The sequence below is a fragment of the Apus apus genome, chromosome 3 (assembly GCF_020740795.1).
Source record: "Apus apus isolate bApuApu2 chromosome 3, bApuApu2.pri.cur, whole genome shotgun sequence".
In the NCBI taxonomy this organism is placed as follows: domain Eukaryota; kingdom Metazoa; phylum Chordata; class Aves; order Apodiformes; family Apodidae; genus Apus; species Apus apus.
In genome coordinates, this window is record NC_067284.1 from 10,979,557 (window position 1) to 10,999,800 (window position 20,244).

Here is a 20,244-nt window from a genome sequence, read left to right on the forward strand (position 1 = left end):
CGGTGCTGCTCCCCCATCCCCACCCCCCCCCTGCCTCCCTCCCTCCCGCCCTCCCTCCCACCGCTGCGGCTTTCTCTCCTCCTCCGGCCCCCCTGCCAGCCCCCTCCCTCTCTCCTTCCCTCCCTCCCTTCCCCCTTTATTTTTCTCCGCAAGACTTTGGCTCTGGAAGCAGCTGGTTCAAAGCAATCGCCATGTGATGAGCGTCTGGGTCGGGGTTGTTTTTTTTTTTCCTTTGGGGGGGGGGGGAGGGTGCAGGTTTCTGACCGCAAAGAAATATTAATAAGAATTTCCGAAACAACAGCAGCAGCAACAAGAGCAAACACCTCCCCCCCCCCCCCTTCCCCAAACCTCCTCAGCCGTAACAGCTTCCCCCCCACCCCCCATTCCCGCTCCACCCCGCCCCACGGCCTCCCCACCCCCGCCCTCAGGCTGCAGCGACCCCCGAAAGTTGCGCGGAGCCGAGGTGAGTGCGCCCGTTCCGCGGCTCGGCAGTCCCGCCGGGGAAAGGGGGGGGGGGGGCGAAGTTTGGGGGGGCAGGTTGCGGGGAGGGGGTGCAGCGTGGTGTGTTTCCCCTCCTCCCCGAGCAGCTGTTAGGCGGGGGGATGGGGCGGTGGAGGGGGGGGGGGGGGCTGTCCTCCCGCCCCCGGAGCGGCCGCGGGCTTTGCAGGAGTGCTTTATTGCTTATTCCTGAAAGTGGGAAACACGCGCGTTGCGTAACGGGGAGTGCGCGGCAGGCGCCCAAGTGTGCGTGTGTCCGTGTGCGCCTCGGTGCGCGACCCCCCTCCCTGCGCACCGGACCCCGGGGCAGCCCCCCGAGCAGCCCCCCGGGCCGTCCCGCCGCCTTCCCCCGGCCCGGCCCCACCGCCGCGGCCACCTGCAGCCGCTCGGGGCGAGCGGGCACCGCGCTGCATCCATCCCCCCCCCCCGCCCTCCCCATCCTTTGGGGTGCGCCGGCCGCTCCGTGCTCCCCCCACCACCCACCCACCCACCGCCATCCCCGGTTTGGTAGGTTTGGAGGGAGATGTGAACTCCGGTCACAGTTTCTGGGATCGTGAAAACGTAGCGTGTGGGCACGGCAGCGCGCGGCGAAGACGCTGGCTGTCATGAAAGACGCTAAGTGTGAAATCATGCCGCTCCTTTTGTGGAGCAGGCTATTTTTGTAATGCAGCGGGTGTCTTGCTTAAAACGCTTCGGTTGCCGTGAGATCATTGTGCCCTTGTTGTTGAAGCTCCGCAGCTCCGGAGTAAACCGCGTTTTCCCTTCTTTAATAACAAACTTGGGGCAGGGATGACATCTTTTATTAGAATTACTCTTTAGGATGTTGGAAAGCTTGGGAAATCACAGTGTTGCTGTTCGTTCTAGTTGAAGCTGTGTCAGTGTTTTCGTGATGAAAGCCCATTTTCAGACTTTGGAACTGTCGCTGAACTTGTGCATATTTTAATTTGGTATTCTGGGGCTCGAGCTAGAAACAAGTCAGGCTTTTTCAGGCTGGGGATTGTCTGAGCGTCTGCTGTAGATGGTGGAAGGCTCTGCAGTTTGAAGAGGATGGTGGTGCTTGGGTAAATTGACTTCTTCAGGTATGTAAATACTGAAATCTCAGATAATTGCGTTTGATGAGATGGATAGGAAAAAAATGATAAGCTTGTGTGCTAAGCTGTTTTCTATGGAGCTGTTGTAGCAACAGCGTGAATACAGTGTTTTAGGAGTCCTCATACCCGATGGATAGAAATAAAATTCCACCTCAGATGTGGGCTTCTTTTAAAAGCCTGTGTTGCCTTTTGTATCCACCCTCCTGTCCCCTGTTAATGGGATCTGGACACTTGGGCAGCAAAATGGATCAGGGTTGTACTTCCCTGTGGTGTATTGAACCTGGGTTTTCAGTGCCATTCTTCACATTTGACTCTCCAGCTTCAAAGGCTGTTCTGAAGGTACTCTGCAAGAAATGGAAGGAAGCCGTGACTAATTGGAAAAGTAGAGGATAGAAAAATCGGGATCATAGGTCTAGTGTTCCTGTTAGTTTGCTCTGCAACGCTGGACATGCCATTCAGACAGATGGACATTAGTACAAGCTGTCAAGTGGGCAAGAAAGGTCCTTAGTGATTTTGCAGATAGGATGGTTGTCAAGTTCTTTGGAGATCTGTCGCAAAAATGCTCCATGGAAGCTGAGTGTGCATTTCTGGGCAGTGCTGGCCAGCTCTGATGTGTAATTTGTGTTTAAATAGCTAATTTATTTTTTTAAAAACTTTTAACAATTGTGTGAATTGGATGGGAAAGGTGCACAGCTGTTGCACGTGCTGAGAGATCCCAACTGGTTAATCATCAGCAATTGTTATGCCCAGATATCACACACTGGGAAGCAGTGTTAGGACAGGTATTCCTAGTCCTTTTCCTGACCTGGAGGCACATCTCAAACAAGTGTTGGTATTAACATCATGCACACTGGCAAGATGTGCCGGTGGTGTAGGTGGGACACCCTCCTCTCCTTCCCTCTTTCTTTCTGTCATTTGTTTTTCAGCAAGAAAACACTGACTTCATACTTCTGTGCTGGGCATGAAGGAAAGTTAGAGATAGCACCTGAGTTGCTAGCTGAGGATAAAAGTCCAAATCCCAATAAATAGGCATTGACATGGTGCTCCTAATATGAGGAGATTCCGATAAATCTTTGTAGAAAGCCTCAGAGACTCATTGAAATTAATGGGTTTAAGAAAAGCCCCATACTGTATAGCAATCTTGCATATCTCTTTCTGTGTGCACCTAATTAATGACAAAGCAAGCTGAAAATGAAGCCCTGTATCGGTGGTGTGTAGTGTGGAATATGTGACAGATGTTACTGCCTTTGCTTATTTTAAAACTTGTATTGCTTGATTTTTTTTGTCCTGAAGTGCAACAGCTATTTTTCATAACAAGGCTGCAGCGTGATTACCAATTAGTTATTTTCCTTAAGGTGTTCTCTAAAAATATCACCAGTCATGAAAAAAAAAAACAACAAAAAAAACCCCCAAAACTAAAGAAAAAACAGTAGTCCTTTTTTTTTTTTTTTTCCCTTTTTCCTCTCCATTTAAAAAATCCAAGAAGAATAAAAAGAGGTGTTTTTCTCGTTGTATGCTGCTGGTATTCTTTTTTGCTTAGGACTTAACACAGACACAGATAAAAAGAAGACTTCTTAGAGTGTAGCCAAGAGATGTTTATGATATTAAGCTAAAAAATGAGATGTGTAACATTAATATATGCAAAGTAATTATTTTGGTAGTAATGACATTTTTATGCAATAAACTGTTAGTGTAAATTGAATAGCATTTATTGTGTTGTGAATAGAGTCTCTTGAGTTTTTCATTTAGGTAGTATGAACATAGTTTATATATTCAAATCAAAGGACTGCTCTCTGAATGGCTTCTTAGTTTACAAGTTGCATGAACATACCTGTAGTGTTTAGCAGATCTGACTTATGTTTGAAGGCGTCTGAATTTCCAGCTTGGCTCATTTTGGGTGTGATGGTGACATGTTAGTGGTTTCTGGGTTGAACGCTGTTCAGGGAAATATACCAGTCATTCTGTTAGTGTGTTGAAGAACATTTGGATTTAAACTTGAAGCTTTCTCGAAGTTCAAGTTAGTCCTGCTGTTCTCAGTATTCTGATTGACTATAACTGCTTGAAGAGAATGTGGGAGAGAGTCAGTCTTTCTGGTACTGCAGTTCTTTACTGATACCTGAGGAGGTGCCTAAATGAGTTTGTTCTAGGAGCTGAATGGACGGAAGATTTCTACCCCTAGTAACTCCCTAAGGTTTTACAGAGTAGTTTTCAAAATGCTTGTTCAGCTTTTTACAAAAAAATGGTCATCAGACCTTTAAATTCAGCCAAAAGACATTAACCTTGGCAGCTGCATGAATATCACCCATTCACGTGAAGCTTGCATCAAGAAGTTGTAAAATATATGAATGTAGCCAGCTGAGTTGCAATGTGTTAGTGTTGCTTTTCACTTAGGCAGAAAGATCTTTATAGTGGATTGAAAAGAGTGCTACTTATTGTGCCACTCTCGGGTTATAAATTATAATTTTAAAGCAGGCAAACAGTGGAATGCATACAAATGCCTTTGTGGCCAGCGATGGACTCAGAGCTCCTGAGTTACTGGAACTAATGGTATTGATCAAAGTGCAGCCACATATTGAGAACAGGTAAATGAAAAGGAACACGGGAATAAGTTCAGAAAAACCTTTATGCTAGAAGTTTACATGTAGGCAGAACTTTGATCTGTCAAAAATTGGGCTCAGAAGACTCTTCTGCCTGATTATATTGATCTTTATGCAGAAGGAGTCACAACAACAACCTGAAGAACACCAGCTGTGCTGTAAAGGCATCTCAGCAGATCAACAGATGTGCCTCCGTTTGGCTTGAAACAGGTTGCCTGCAAAAAGCTCCCAATGTGAGGGGGACTGAACTGCAGCTCCTGCGTGGGTGAGGGGGCTGCCAGGCGTGCAGCTCCTCTGTGCATTAACCCTTCCCCGGTCTCCTCTGCCCTGACTCCCTCTTTGCTGTTTACACCTGCTTGGTGCAAAGCTGCCCTCGGAGCCAGCTGGGACACTGTGAATTCAGTGTCTCAAGAAAAAGAGGAGGAGGAGGTGGTGGTGGCTGCAGGGGCAGGAGACACAAGGACCTGAGGTACACTGTTTTTTTCTTTTTAGTCTGAAATGTTAGATCCTCCTAGATTTATTCCGAAGATCTATAATTTGCGTACAGCTTGATGGATAACTTTTCTCTGCTATTGTATCAACAGAACATATGCTTGAAAAGCTGTTGGGAACAAAAAAGCTGAGAATTTCCAGTTTATCCCTAGCAGGAGTTGAAATGGAAGCTGGAAACTTAAGATTTTGTTCCTGAGCTTTGAGAACACTCAGCAGGGCTGTGATGGGTAGATGGGTTTTGGTGCATAGGTTCAAAAGGAGTCTCCCCGCTAAGAAAAACAGGAACTTCTTACTGCTTGTCACCATGCAGGGCTTCTGGGCTGCAGAGCAGCAATACTGTTTTTTGAAAAGTGGAAAAGCAGTTATGTCTGTTTAAATAAACAAAATGACCCTTGGGACTTAATCATAGCTGCTTATTATAGCTGACACCCACTGAAGGGTTTTTGTTTTTTTTCTTTATTAGTGATCGCTTTAAAATTTAAACCTGAACTAGGAAAACAGGAACTGTAGGTGTGGAGATGTTCCTTTACCCTGATTTGCATGCAGCCTGTTTTTTATTTAGTGGGTAGGTGTGTTCGGTGTATGCGAGAGCAATTGAACATGTCAGCAGTTTCCTACAAGCTGCTCTTGCTGACTCACGTGTCTGGTGCAGCTTGGAGCTACCCTCGCTATAAACTATCCACAATAGGAGGCGCAGGCAGAGAGACCCGGCAGTGCCGAGCCGTTGCTCAAAGGTTATTTTCAGTTCTCCGGTCACTGCTTTGCCGTGGTTTGCTTCCCCAGTAGTACCAAAATACACTGTCCTTTTGCCAGATTGCTGTTCTGCTAAGTGCGAACTGTGAAGGAGAAATTCATTGCACCCCTGCAGGGGCTGTGCTGAAGGTCTGTCTAGATGCTGGGAATGTTCAGTAGGGCTAGAGCTCTGGGGTTTATTTTGTTGGTTTGTTTTTTCTTTTTCCTTTTCTTTTTGTGTGAATGAGATGTTATCAGAAAAAAAATCTCCCTGCACATTGTTCCCAATTTGGATATGGCAAGTCCAGCATATGAATTGTATTCTCCCCTGCCAGTTGGAGGCTATACAGTGTCCCATGTCCCACCCTCCTCTCCTTTTTATGGCAGTAATCTTCTTTAAAGCCAGCAAGGAATTCTGATTAAACTTAAAAAACCTGTGTTTAGCTACCTTTAATTTTCAGAATTTTATGATTTCTTAGTCTGGTTTTTATCCCCTGTGTGGCAGTAACACTGGCTATTGGCATGAAAGGATTCCTTCATTTGCATGAAGATGAAAACTTACGCTTATTTATTTACAGACTCTATTGTGATTACTCATAAGGATCCTAAAATGATAGGTTCTGCTGACTTACGATTTTTAACTGATCTTCTTGTTGTGTGGGGTTTTTTTTCCTTTCTTTTTCCTTTCTTAGTTGATCACAAAAGCCTTTGCATGAACAGAGTTAATTATCCATCTGCAGTTCTGATTTACTGTCTTGGAGTTTACATTCAGAGTAATCTTTTGTGTATTTTTCTTCTTTTTGTGGAAAGGAGTGAGAGATAAGCAGTCTCTGAAGGTGTGATAAACAAAATCAGCTGGTATAAAATAGGCTTTAGTAACAGTAAGGTGAGTTCTTGTATCTTGTTTTGTTTTTAGTCAAGTACTTCGACAAGCAATGAATAGAAAACCACATTGAGAGCTTTGTAACATATGAAGAAAATGGGTGTTCTTGGTTTCCGCCAATACAAATGACTCATCAGTATCAGTAGGGTTTCTACTTCTAATAATAAAACTGTGGAAGACCTGTAAAACATGTGGTTTTGGCCCCTACTCTTAGTGAAAGGTTGGAAAATATTACTTTGAGATTATTTTTTTTTTTTTTTAATTTTTAGTTTATGGAAGCTTTAGTGATTGGCCGTGCAACAGTGGAAGATCTTGTACCCTCCAAAAAAACCCCTTTTGCTTGTGGTGCTAAAATCTTCCTGTCTCTCTTCAGTGTTTGGAGTTTCACTGCAGTGAGCATTGCCCGCACTTACCCTCAGTGTCAGAGATGTGCCTCTGGAAGAGATAAACCTATTCGTGTCGAGTGAGGGAAGACTTGGCACACTACCTTGTCTTGCCGAGCTGCTATTCTCTTCTCTTCCACTCTGGTAAAGAGAGAGGAGTAAGATTGCTGAGGGACCTGTACTGCTGTTTGAGTTGGGGTCAGAGGATCCGTAGAGGAAAGTAAACAGAAAACAGGAGTTGAAGAATAAATGACAACTGCGAGATGTTTGTCATTACCCAGGAGGAAACGCACATCTTCCAGTACTGAAAGTGATACTGAAAAAAGGGCAAATCAGAAAGTGATCTATTAAATTCTTCTCTTTTTTTTTTTTAAGTAATAGTTTTCAAATTTGTTGGTATCCTTACAGCTGTTTACCTATGAGGCTGGAGTCTTTTTGTAATGACTTTCTGCCCTGTCTTCAGTGCAATAAAGCAAGCCTTAGAGCATATTGCATTTTGTTTGAACCTTGTAGAATGTGAGGTTATGTTGTTTTCATATAAGCAGAGCATGCCCTCCATGCTGTTATGTATATCAAATATTAATTCTTTTATGCAAGGTATGCTATTTTTAATGGTAGTCCAACCAGTGTCTTCAGATCTGCTGCATTAATAGGTAGTGTTGCTGCCTGCTTTCACACTGTGTTGTTATAAGATTTAAAGACCGTAAATGAGGCAGAGCTAGTCTTTCTACCCCGTTAAAGTGAAAATTCTAACATACATGAAACCACCACGTTTGCTTTCTCTGTTGTTGCAATATTTATACTACTAAGTTATTGGTTGTAAGGATGTGATGATTCTTTGTTTCTTATTATTCTATTTGAAAAGCAGAGTGTGCTTTTTACAAAAGCCATTCCTGGGCAGATCCTCAGTAAATCTAGACCTATCTCAGCTCCTTTGATGTCAGCAGGCACCTTTTACTATTAAATATTTAAATATATTTATGGAGTTAATTTGGATTGTACTGACATACCTTGGATGTGTTTGTTAGTTTCTTGTATAACCAGGCTGTGATAGAGATTCTTTGTCTTGTACCTTCTTACTGGCAGAGGTACACTAAAAATAGAGGTGCAGAAGCCTGTGGAGGTATAACTTTGAAACGTGAAAATCCAGTTGTTCGTTACATGGTAACAATAAGAGATTTTTACTATTTTCAGATCAGTATAGCAAAAAAGGCCAGCTTCCAATTTAAGGGATGCATTTATTGACAGTTGTTATGAAGTTCACAGAACAATAATTGGTAAGGACTTCAAAATACGCTGACAGTGGTGATTCAGAGTTCAAGCAGACAGAGGTGAGTGCTCTGATCTCAGCTTGTCTTGAGAAAATCTTGCCGTGAGAAGTGTCATGAGAGTTGGGTCACGAGAAATAAAAAATGTATATAAATCTCATCCACCTTCTGAGCTCTGCTGACTCAGAAATGGGACCTGTGTCCAAAATCACTGAGGGCTGGACCTGGGAGTCTCACAGACGGACACTGTCATTACTGAATTTTGAGATGCTGATTCTGCTCTGCATCATCTCCTCTCCTTTCCTTGTTCTAGCCCTGGCACCTGTCTCATCCCACAGTGGGACAGGACCAAGAGCTAAATTGGCAGAAGATTATTCATTGCGCATGTAGGGTTAATTTTCTGCTGGTTGACTTTACTTGCAGGGTCTGGCCAGGGTGTGGGTAAGGGATCAAAGTAAATCAAAGTTTGTTAAAAAGACCTAGAGCTGACCACAGAACACCTGGCCCCCAAAGCACAGTGACTTTAACAGCATCACACCCCATCTCCTGAAGGTCACTTTTGTCTTGCTTTTGCAATGTGGTGGTACTGCAGAAAACCACGAGCAGCCTGTGCCCAGCCTGACCTATAGCTTGGCAGTAAGAGCTTGCTGCTAAGGCATGAGGGGTTTGGGCTATTTAGTTTTGGCTTGTGTCTGCAACAGACAATTCAAAGAAACGTTAGAGAAAAACGGAACTCAAGCAAGTCTTCTACATTAACAAAATGCAAAAGTACTATCGTTTGCAAATACACAAATAACTGTTGCTGTTCCCCCCTGATTCTGGTTGCTCCTGGCCTGGTGTGACCTGGTTGTATCACCTGTTTCCCAGCTGTGATGAGTTCTTTCGAACTTAAATTTTAAACATCAGTTACAGCTGAGGATAGGAGCAGACCTGGTGGAGAGTCTTTTTCAACCAGGTGGCTGCAATTTTGGACCCTCAGGTATTCCTTGCAGCCTTTTATCACCCTGGGGATGATGGCAAGCATGTGCACTTAGAGATGTTGAGTAACAGGTTCAGCAGATGATCAAACCCACTTGAATTTGCTCAGGTAAAGGAGGGAGTCTAACCTCATCCTTCAAAACCGGAGGGTGAAGTTAGGGGCTGGTAACCCACCCCTTGTGCTGCTGGGTGAAAACAAGAGGTCCTGCTTGGCTGTGTGCTTGTTGAACTTGGCTGAGCAAATTCAGCCTTCCAGCCCAGCATGTGTCAATTTACCTTTTTCTTAGCCCTGGCTAGTTTTCTGGATATTTTGAGTAAGACCATAGGTCCAAAGAGCAGCAGAGCTAAAGCAGGGGAGATGAGGGGGAGGAGTGGGGGCTTTTGCAGAGTGGTGAAGCCAGATGACCTCGTCGTATGTAGCTTCACCCTGAGTGGCTTCTGGAGCCTGTTGGCTCTTCTTTGGGAGGAGGACAGTGCTGCTGCTGGTTCTCCTGTGTTTGAGTGGCACCGGTGGTGTTTTTATGCAAAGCTGCATGCTGGCTATGCGTATTAGGCAAACTTCTGGCCAGAACTTGACTAGCAAAAAAAAAGTGTCTGCAGACTTTTGGTTAGCTCCTGCTGTTTTGCTGAGAAACCTCAATTCTGCTTCATGTAAACTTCAGGTATCTGCTGTGCCTGAGGTACTTTTGTGTGTTGAACCTGTAACCTACTGAATGCTTCTGACTCTACTCAGCGATTTAACTTAATTTCCAATCCCTTTGTTTATTCCTGTAACTGTTATTAAATGTGTACTGAGGGGAACTGTGGTGCAGAATTTTCTTTAGAGAAATTCAAAGTAATTGATGGTGTGAAGCAATTGCAAGGCATGTCAGTGAACTAACACCAATGTAAAGCTTATGGTGAAATATAAAACTGTTGCATAGTTTGTCATTAGCTGGAAGTTCACAGGCAGTGTAAATACAAGCACTCAGCAAGGAAATTCTTTGTTTGTCTTTTTCCCCTCCTTATTCCTCTTCATTTGTCTTATTATTAGACTAGAAGTAGAGTCAGTGATTCATTCAGTAATCTGTTTCTTGGACAGTTAGTCATCTGCCAATTTGTGTTAACTTTCCACTTTGTTTAGAAAGTGAGTAATGCTTAATGCACTAACAAATTCTGAGCTGTGAGCATCATTCAGATCATCTCCAAACTTTCTCTTCAAAATTTTTACCAATCTGTCAGATCAAAGCAAGTAAGGTCTGGCAGGCAGTGGGGTACAGCTACAGTCCAACTGTTTTGTCTGGCCCCAGTTATTACAGCAAAACACAAGGTCGCAAATGTAATGCACAAGTTCTGTTGTACAGCAACCCGTGTATTACTTAATCAATGTAATGCTTCTTGTTTTTCTTCACAACTCCTACTTTCAAGGGATAAATATTGCCTCCTTATTTCCCTCCCTCCTTCCCCAGACTGCCATGATTTTGTTAATTTATATTGTTCTCTACCTCGACAAATCTTGATGTTATCAGGACTAATTTAGTGAAAATAACTTGCAAGGAAGGCTGGAATTTGTATTGGCTGCCTGCTGCAAGTGTTACTGGTGCTTTTCATGAGTCTTTTTGGTGGGGAGGAAAAAAAAGATGGTGCTGTTAAAGTGTTATCTATGTAGAACTTGAAGCTATAACACCTTCCTGTAGCGATCAGGTAGGTATTTTGATCTCAAGGTGATGCCAGTCATTTCTGAAGATGAACTGAGTACTTGTTTGAATCACTTGAGAATTTTTTAAACTACTTTTTTCTTTCTTAGGGAAACTGGAGTAGCATAAAGAGTAACAAGGTCAGTAATGTCACAGGAGATCTTTTTAGGACCAAAGTCTTTACAGTTTTCTCAAAAAGAACATGAATGGGTTTTCTGCTGTGATCAGCAGCAAACGAATTCAAAGTGCAGGAGAGTCTTGAAGGCTATAGGGAGGATGTGTGTGCAGGGGGGGATAGAGCGAGGTGGTAAACATGAGCATCAGAAGTGGTTTACTTGGCTCGATGCTTGCTTTGTTCCTTCCCTGGGAATCTGTCATCCTCCCCCACAACTTCAGTTGATTTTTTTCTACCAAAGTTGCTGTCTCTAGGTGTAATTATCCAGTGGTTTTAGGGTGTCCCTGGGGCCACAGTTCTGTAAACAGGCAGTGCAAAAGCCAGGGGCTGGGAAGGAATAGCTGTTGGTTGTAGGGTCTGTAGGCAACTGGTGGCCCTGCCACAGCACAACAGGGTCAGAATAATAATAAAAATATTTGGTCTTGAGGAAGAGCTAGGGGAAGATCCAGTTCCTCATTCCTAGAATCTCATTCCAGTCCATGTAAATACCTGAAATGTCCTATTAGCCATGTTCCTTTATGAAGAATTGTGGCTTCTCAAAGATTTTTTTTTGTTGCAGTCTGCAATGCACACCAGTAAGTTTGAATAGTTTGGTTAAACTTCGGACAAACAGCCTTATTGTCATTGCTTATTTGCTCACTCACCTTTGCAATTGGCCCATTCTGATTACCTGCAGATTTTCAAGCATTTAGACAGTGTTAGTTAATGCACTTGCCTCTTTAGATGATTTGCAACTATCATATTTAAAAAATGACTTCTTTCTGGTTTGGTCTTGGTTTTAGCTGTTGAGCTTTACCTTCAGAGCATTACAAAGAAGCTTGCCTTGTTGCCAGGTTTTTTTTTGGGGGGGGAGAGAAGAGCAAAGGCTGAGGTTGGTGGTGTAGTGATCAGTTTGGTTTGGTGCGCTCTGAGCACATGTGACTCCAGCAATGGCTGATTCACCACCTGAAGCTGGTTTGGGGTTTGTTTTTGTTTTTTTTGTTGTTGTTGTTTGGGGTTTTTTTTGTGGTGTTTTGTTGTGTGTTTTTTTTTAAGGAATAATCTGTCCCGAAGTGAGAATTGCTGCTGTTTTGTTGTATTATGAGTAAACCAAAACTGCAAAGAGTCCCTTTGCTCCCTGCCTTTTGCTCCTGACCTTCTGCAGGTGACACACCTTGAGTGTTGAACTGATGCCAGAGGAGATGGGCACCTGCCTTTCATGGGGTGTGCAGCATTTGGGGGACTGGCTTATTGCTGGTTTGGCACTTCAGGTTTCAGGTTGCCTGCATGGGGCAGAGGGGACTTCAGGATTTATAGCTGTACTTGGTCTAACACATGGCACAGCTCTTTCTCTGGTAGGTTAAGAGATTGTGAGGTGAAGGAGAGATGACTAGGCACCTGAGACCTTGTAGTTGTTGAAACCCAGATAAGGGCAGTGTTGACTGTTGCAAAAGTGAAATTATATTCAGGGCATTTTTGTATGAGGAAATTTTTTAAAAAATTTTTTTCTTTGTTTAGATTTTTAAATTTGTTTTGCTGTTTGTTTTTTTTTTCCCCTGCCCACCTTCGGTTTGTTTCCTGGCTGTAAAGCTTGGGACATTCCCATGAAGATGGGCGTGCTGGTGTCATCCTCCTGCACAGAGCAGTGCTGAGGAGGTGCAGCCGGGCAAGGGTTCTCCTGGGTGTTTATAGAGGGGTGTCTCCTGCCCCGACTCGCTCTGCAGGTGCGCTGCTCAGTCGGTTAAAGAAACCGCGAGTTGAAATGATCGGATGGCCCGAGTGAAACAGTTTACAAATAGGTCTTCAGTGTTTGTTTTTATTTTTAACTCCTTCTCCACCCATGGGCTCCTCCCCCAGCACGTTGGCCAGGCGGAAACGGCTCAAAGAGGGAAAATCGTTGTTGCAGAATATGCAAAGTGCCCCAAGAGTTTCCAGAGGACCCTCAGAAAGTGAGTTGCTTTCCTAATGGCAGAGATCCTGCACTTCTCCCCTCCACAACCCCCACTTGTTCCCTTCTACTGCTTTCTTATTTTGGTCTTACATCAGTAAAACTTCTTTTTCTGTGGTTGCTGGGCTTTTTAGGGAAGAGGATTGCTTTTTAAGGTCTAACTGATTAAAATATACCAATAAGCAACATATTTTAATCCAGTGGAGGCAGTGTGCCCTTCTGGCACCTGCAAGGAGAGCCCCTGAGCCAGGTCCTGCTTCCCAGCACCTCCCTGTGTACCCAGCAGTGCAATCTCCGTGGCTGGGCACCTTTTCTCAGACACTTGGTGTGTGCCCTTTTTGCCCTAGTTTTAGCTTATCGCAGAGAAGTGATCTCAACCATACTCCTGCATCTGAGTACAAGAGGAAATTCAGACATTTATCTGTCTCTTTTATTTCTTTGGTTTTTATTTTCCTAAGCTGTGTTCAATTGCTTATGGAAAATTCTGGCCAAAAGGGTGAAATTTCTTTGCTGAGTGTTTAATCTCAAAGCCACAACTCTCACTCCCCAGGTCATGTCCTGCTTACAGTCTTTTTCCGGCACAGTGTAGCCATGGTTAGGTGTGCGAGAGGGGGAGAACAGAAAGGACTTGAATGGGATGGAGGATTCTTTCTTGCCCCTTGGACTGCTATTCTGATTTGTTGTTTACATTTAAAAACTAGAAAAGAAAGTCTGCCTGTCTGCAGAGTAGGTTAATCACTGCAGAAAGACTCTACATCAGTACTCCGAGCATGTATTTCCACGCGTGTGCCGAAGGCTGCGTGCGTACTTTGCGGCTGGCGCAGCGTCGCTGGAAAGTATGTGGGAGCTTGTCTGCTTCCTCTGAGGCTGCTACAGGTGGTCAGGGGAGGGTGGGGGGCAGAGGAGGAGATGCACGGGGCGAGGTACGGCACCCACTTCCTCCAGTGTGTGTTGTCGTGCGCTCGAGCCTGCTGCCTCGCCGACAGCCGGGCGGCTGCAGGTCGCGCCTGCGGTGCTTCGTCTTCGCTTGTACTGATTTGCTGCTGTAGGTTTATGACTGAGGTTGTGGTTTAATATGCCCTTTTTAGGTATGCGAAGTGTTTAAAATTGTCTAGTGTTGCATTTCTTCCTTTTTTGTGGTCATGGCCTTTTCTACGTTTGGAAGTTTCCACGATTTTTAGAAGGCAAGAAATGTAGCATTTTTAAAAAGAAATTTTTTTCCTGATTGTTACTTGTCAGCTAGAAGTATGCATTTTTTGCTTTTCGAAGATCATTTTTTGAGATTAAGCTGTTTCATAGCCTTTAAGCTTTAAATACTTAATACAAACTGTTGGTTATCCCTGAAACTAAATAAAAATAAGTCTTAAATATTTGGAATTTGAAAGGAGCCTCCCTTTCTCTTTAGCAAGATGCCTTTCTTCTGCAGCTTTACCCCAAGGAGATTGGTGTTAACAATTGCAAGTACAGATTTGTTTCCTTGTAATTTTGAAATCTTTACTTGAGGGCTTGTAATTTTCTTTAACTGTTCAGGTGCTGCTTAATGCCTTCGATATTTGTTGAGTGTCTTGTATGTGTACTCATACTCCCTTATGTTTCAAATGAAACACTGTAACCTGGCAAGCTATGCTGCTGTCATGCTAATAGTGAATATAAAATTTCCCATGCTGGCTTGGGGAGGAGGTGACAATGAAAAGGAGTGGACTTATGGTCATATGTACATCTAATTGATGGAACACCACTCTTTCTTAGTAGTTTCTGCAGCTTTAATGCCTACTGATGACCCTTTTTTTTCAGTTCATGTCCTGTTCTGCCATGGAGCAGGACAGAGTTTACTTATTTCTCTTCTTGCTGAAGAAACGGTTGTTTTGCCCATGGAGGTACCTGGAATATCTGGCATCAGCTTGTGGCTGATATGATCTCCCAATGCTGTGCTCCAGGATAGCTTGATTCAGCCTTGAAATGTAGCTATTGGATATCAAGCAGAGGTCCAGAGCAGTCTTTCTGATGTTCGTGCTCCATTGTATTTCATTGTTAATTGAGAGTGCAACTAAGGAACTCAGCAGTAGTTCTAGACTGTGTTTTACACTTTTGAAAACATTGATACACAACCACTGTGTAAATGTTAAGGCTTGAAACATTTTATTTTTTTTAAATAAGTGTTTTGAAGAGGAGTCACTGTGGAGAAATCTAATGCCCCACAAAGATGTAGTAAGATAGGTGAATTGTGAGCAAAGTCATACAGAATTAAATTCATTTGGGAAAAGGTGCTGAAAATTTCATAGCACTTTGACTTCATCTCCTCCAGAAAGACTGCCTAACTGTTGTTTCTTGTGAATTATTTGCTTTGGACTTGAGGTGGCTAGTCTTCATAAACCTGCAGTCTGTTTCCCAAAATCCTTGTGTAGATCAGGTCCCCTGAATAAATGAGGTCTCCCTTGAGTGCTGCAGGAAGTCTGGGAGCAGCTCAAGTAGAAGGTGGCAGTCCATCTCTGGAGGATTTGCTGCTCAGTGCTGCCTTGGATCTGCCTTACTGGTGGTCCTGGGGGCTGAGCAGCTCCTGTGGACTTCCCCCATCCCAATGCTGGCAGGGTGACAGCCACTCACTGCACCATTGGAGCTGTTGTGCCTCTCGGGTGACAGTCTGTGGGAATGGCCCCTGAATTGCTCAGGAGGCAAAGACTGACCATCCTGATTTAGGACCTGTTTGCAAAAAGGAACAAGAGTTGAAACAGCCGTAAATTATGTGTGCAGCTGCCAGGCTGGAATTGTTTTGAAAACGAGAGAAGGTGGTGCAGAGCTAAGGAGCAGCTGAGAAAAAAATCAGAAATTACACAAAGAGTAAAAAAGGAAAGGCAGTCAAAGCCCTGTCCTCTGTCACATTGGAAAGGGGAACATATAATTAAAACTCCCATGTCAGAGTAGGTGATGCAGGAATTAAAACACGTACCTGTTCCAAGTTGCTGCTTTATATGCTACTTCACTTCAAAATTAACTCTACCAAAAAAAGAGCTGCTTGCATACAGGAAACCATGTCTTTGACTGAAAGATACCGTAAAAAGACAGGGTGGGGCATATATGTGCTTTATTTTATGAAAGCAAAAGAAGAGGGTACACTGCAGAACATCACAAGTGAATCCATGTTACTTCTTTCCCTTTTTTAAAATTAGTTCTGAAAGTGTTGTGCTCTCAAGGTATGACACCAGGGCTTGAGCAGTTGGTGCAAGAGTTAGTGTGCCATTTAAACTGCAATTTTACCATCCATTTGGTGAAAAAGGGACTTAACAGTTGCAGGGGGTTTTGAAATATTTGAGTGCCCAAAACAAATAAGCACACAGAACTGGCATGCTGACCAGAGGTGCATGGCAAATACAGTTCTTATTTTTATTTTTTTTTTAGAGGTTCTCCTGGTAGACATAAATGAAGCAGACTGAGATCTCACCATGGTTGAAAGCTGTGGAAGAAAAATTAGCACCACACTTTCCAGTGGAAGCAGAGCAAAAATGCAAAGTCTGCCAATTAAATCGGAAACAGCTCTTAATTTCCCCTCTCCTCCTCCTCCCCGAAGGATGAATGGCTTACTCTTCTGGATGGAACTTTGTGTAATGACTCATAGTTTTATATGGATTAGTGTGAATATGTAGGTGATGCTGGTATCTGAGAAACTATATATAGTGTCTAGGAGAAGTGTCCCGGAACGCAGAATAAATGAGCATTTGATCTATTTCTCTTGCTAAATTAACGGAAACATAAATGCAGGATAACTTGCTCCATTTGTTCCTTCCATTCACGGTTGTGCTCCGCAGATGTAAAGGAAGCTTATGATGCATAGAGAGTGTGCCAGTATTGATAACTGAACTAGACACTAAATTAAGGGTTTCTCCTTTGCCCTGTCTGAAATATGCATGGAGAGGGCACCAGGAGGCAGAAGTGTGCAGACATCAGCAGCGAGTGTGCAAGGTTTCTGTGGTAACCTTTGTGAGATGGTTAATGTTCTGGTATGCTTCCAGCAGGGAAAGAGAGGCCCTTCCACCTCTTTGTTCCACGCCTCTTTGGTCAGACTACACTAGTCCATGCCTTACTAGAGGAGCAACTAGAGGTAAGAGTATCACACACCGGTGGCTCCTTAATACACCTTGTGTTAAGAGTGTGTCCCTGTTGTACCTGCTGCTGTAAAGCCGTGGGCAGGGCAGCTGTATTCATGCTGGGTTAAGCCAAAATCTCATGATGTTGCAGTAGTGTCTGCTGGTAACTTAAGCTGAAAGTGTGAGTTCTTACGGAGCTTCTCCAGTGGACTGAGAAGTTGTCCATCTCAAGGCTCCTGTGTCACCCTCTCCTCTCTGCAACCATTTACTATGCATCCACTTGCACCAGAACAGCTATTAATAAAACCCATATCAATGACACATTCAGCTTAGAAAAAAAAAGGCAACTTTTTGAGAGATGTTTGAAATTCAGTTATTCCACTGTGTTGCTCATGAGCAAGTCTACAGAAATTTGAAGTGTAAAAAGTGTAAGGGGTCAGTGAATTGCTGTAGAGGAGAAACAGGATCAAGGAGACAGGGAAAATGGAAATGTGTTGATCTGGCATTGCTGCAGATATATATGCTATGGGGCCTGCACCCAAACAGTGTTGTTTTCTCTTAGTCTGCATCAATACCATTTGCTCCCTGGGGAAAATGATCTTCTATGTGAAGTGCCCATTAAAGGGCAAAAGAGAGAAAACTATTCTTATGGCCTTGTATGACAGTCATACCTTAAAATTAAGCCATATGTGATTTCCAAAAATCTGACGTAGTTAGGTTCTCCATTTCAGATTGTTCACCATAGCTTGCTTTAGCATTTAATTGTAGGAACCTTATTTTTACATCTCAGACTTGCAGGCACATACTGAGCTCGCAGAACTTTTGTTACCAGATAAGAAGACTGAAAATCATGAACTCTCTCCTGAACTCCTGGCCTCTGCTTTTCCCTGCAAATGTGTTGCTAGTCTTCTCTGGGAGGACCCTAGCTGTGGAGTCTCCCCAGTTCTCTGTAAGAAAATTCTCTAGTTATCTCTTCAAGCAGATGCCATGAGAAGCTTACTCTCAGAGTGCCAAGATACCCTGGGAACTTTTTCTGGGGAAGGGGAAATGGGCTTACATTAAAAACACACCACCAACAACAAGGAAAAAAAAAAAGCAGCTGCTTCTCATATAATTGGGGGTGAATCCCACAGTGTCTGCAGAGAAGTAGGCTTATATGGTCATAAGCAGTGTCTCAGACCTCCCACCATCAGATGTCAAGGAGGTCTGACTTCCATTTTAAAACTAATACCTGGTGTGGAATAGAGTTGTATAGAATATGTAAAGGCTTATTGCCTAGAAACCCAAACATGGAGAAATCAAGAATTCATGCAGTTTAGTGTAATTTCTTGAAAAAAGATTAAAACTCCAGTGTTTATCTTGGATTCTCAATGCAGGGAGTGGGAAGGAGCAGTAAGGGTATTTTGTGATTAATGAGTCTTTCTGCATGTGTTTCTTGTGCCTCTTGGTATTTAGTAGTCTCAGTGACCTAGCTTTTTATTTCATTTTTCTCATGTTGGCACTCTCATTAGTAGTCTCCTTAGATGCAAGAATCTACCCTCAGCTAGTGGGTCTTTTCTGGGCTATGACAGTGTGGGCCAGTTTACTCTCCTTGGACTCCTCTGGTCAGGTAGGTTAGTGTTTCTGTCCTGTCCCTCTCGTTGCTTCTTTGTTCTCTGTTTTGCACAAGACGGTTCCTATAACATGTAAAGCCATCACCCTCACTTTGAAAACTGGAGCCAGTTAAGATGGAGCTCAGCTAAACTGGAGCCACTTAAGATTACTGACCTAACCAAGAGCAGGTTGGTTTGGGTACTGTAGGAGTCTAGCCACCATACCTGCAGTTCTGTGGGAGTCAGGGTTGCAGCCCAGGCTGGCCCCCGTGCACAGCACTCCGGTGGTCCCAGCTGCTGTGACAGCAGTGTAGGCCTGGCCCGTGTCAAAACAAAGGCCATAGGAAGAAGGAGTCTCCAGCTGCCTTTCTCCATCCTCAAACGAGAGGAAACTCATGACAGCAACATGTGCCAGGGCCCTTACATGTGGAAACAGCAAGGGGGGTAAAGTGCTGTATGGACCAAACAGCACAGTCTCACATAGTTGTTTTCCTTTATGGATCTGTGTGATTTTTATGGGTAGGGAGGGGTTTGGCTTAGACATGGGACTGATACTTCATCTAGAACAGTGCAAAGAGCATCTGATACTGAAGATAAGCAATTTATCCTTTTAGATAGGAACATTCTCAACTGGTGACAGGCTATACATGGCACATCAATAGCTCTGCCTGCCCTGGGGTTTCTCTCTGCAGCTGCAAAGCATGTGCTTGTGTATATGTGTGTGCTCACGAAGGAGGTAGGGGGGACAGTATTTAACCAGCTGCAAATCACTGTAGGGGAAATTATTTCCCTTGGGCAGAGGAGCTGTGTGCTGTAATATAGGCTTAGTTTGGCAGGCAGTTCATGGATAGTGGGAATCTGTGCCACCACTCTGAGATGGCTCAGGTGGGCTTAGAGAAGGGACTCCTGAATTGCCATGTCTCTCTGAAGGATTCCTAGGTACTTTACAGCTGTCAGTGTTGTTTCCCCTGCTGCTTTGACCAAGGTGCAGATTGGCTGGACAAGAAACATGAGGACAGAGGGCTGAAGCATGAGCCAGTGGCTCTGTAGAGCCAGAGCAGGGAGATGGAGGACTACTGAAAAATAATGGTATGCTGCAGGTCAAGCAGCAGCTCTTCAGGGACTGGAGCATGAGTAAAACATGTTTTTGCTCTTCTGGCAGTAGGTATTATGCTTCCTTTCCTGCCTCTTTTATTTGGAGACCAGTCAAAAAAGAAGTCATCTGATAACCTGCCGGAGGCCCTTCTTGCTTTTGCCTGGCTGAAGAGGTAACCATAAAAGTTTCCCCATTCATTCCTAACTCTTCTTTCTTGGCTGTTGATGCCTGAGCATGTTCAGTGTATTCAGGTTTGTTTTCCTCATATACAGGCAGCCTGTATCTGTAGTAAATATTTTTTGCCTTTCTCTAACCCCTGGGTACAACACACCTGTTTTAGACAGTGATGCGTGCCATTTGACTAATTGTGCTTAAATGGAGGAAGTTAGTGAGTAGATGAAGGGTTTTAATTTCACTGAAGATGTTCAGGAAAAGCAGCTGGATTTGTGTTCTGCATATGTCCTTATTCCACCCCATGCTTGACCTGTTTGGGAAGTGCTGTGGTGAGCACCTAACAGGGTGAGTTTTGAGTTTCACAGAGGCTGCAGAATGAAGCATGCCTAAACATCTGGGGCAGAGAAGTGGCTCAGCTCTGCTGTTACGGAAGAAGCCTCAGAGGTTTGCACAAGCCTTCTTTGCATCCTGGTGAGTAACCTAGAGGAGTGAGGCTTTCATTGACAACTCCTGAGAGCTTGTTTTCCAGCAGGGTGAGGGGAACAGAAGAGACAGGGTCGGGTAGGTTTTCCTGTGCTTGACCAGTGTTAGTTTTTTTGA

The 20,244-nt window shown here is 43.9% G+C and overlaps 1 protein-coding gene across 2 annotated transcripts in view; it reads left to right on the top strand.

Moving 5' to 3' along the window:
* Positions 1–404: 404 nt before the first annotated feature.
* Positions 405–20,244, top strand: part of BACH2 (BTB domain and CNC homolog 2) — a 185,980-nt gene continuing 166,140 nt past the window's right edge. For both annotated transcript variants that reach the window (XM_051616290.1, XM_051616291.1), the window contains exon 1: positions 405–463. The gene's annotated coding sequence lies outside the window, so the exon portion shown is untranslated. The remainder of the gene's footprint in view (positions 464–20,244) is intronic.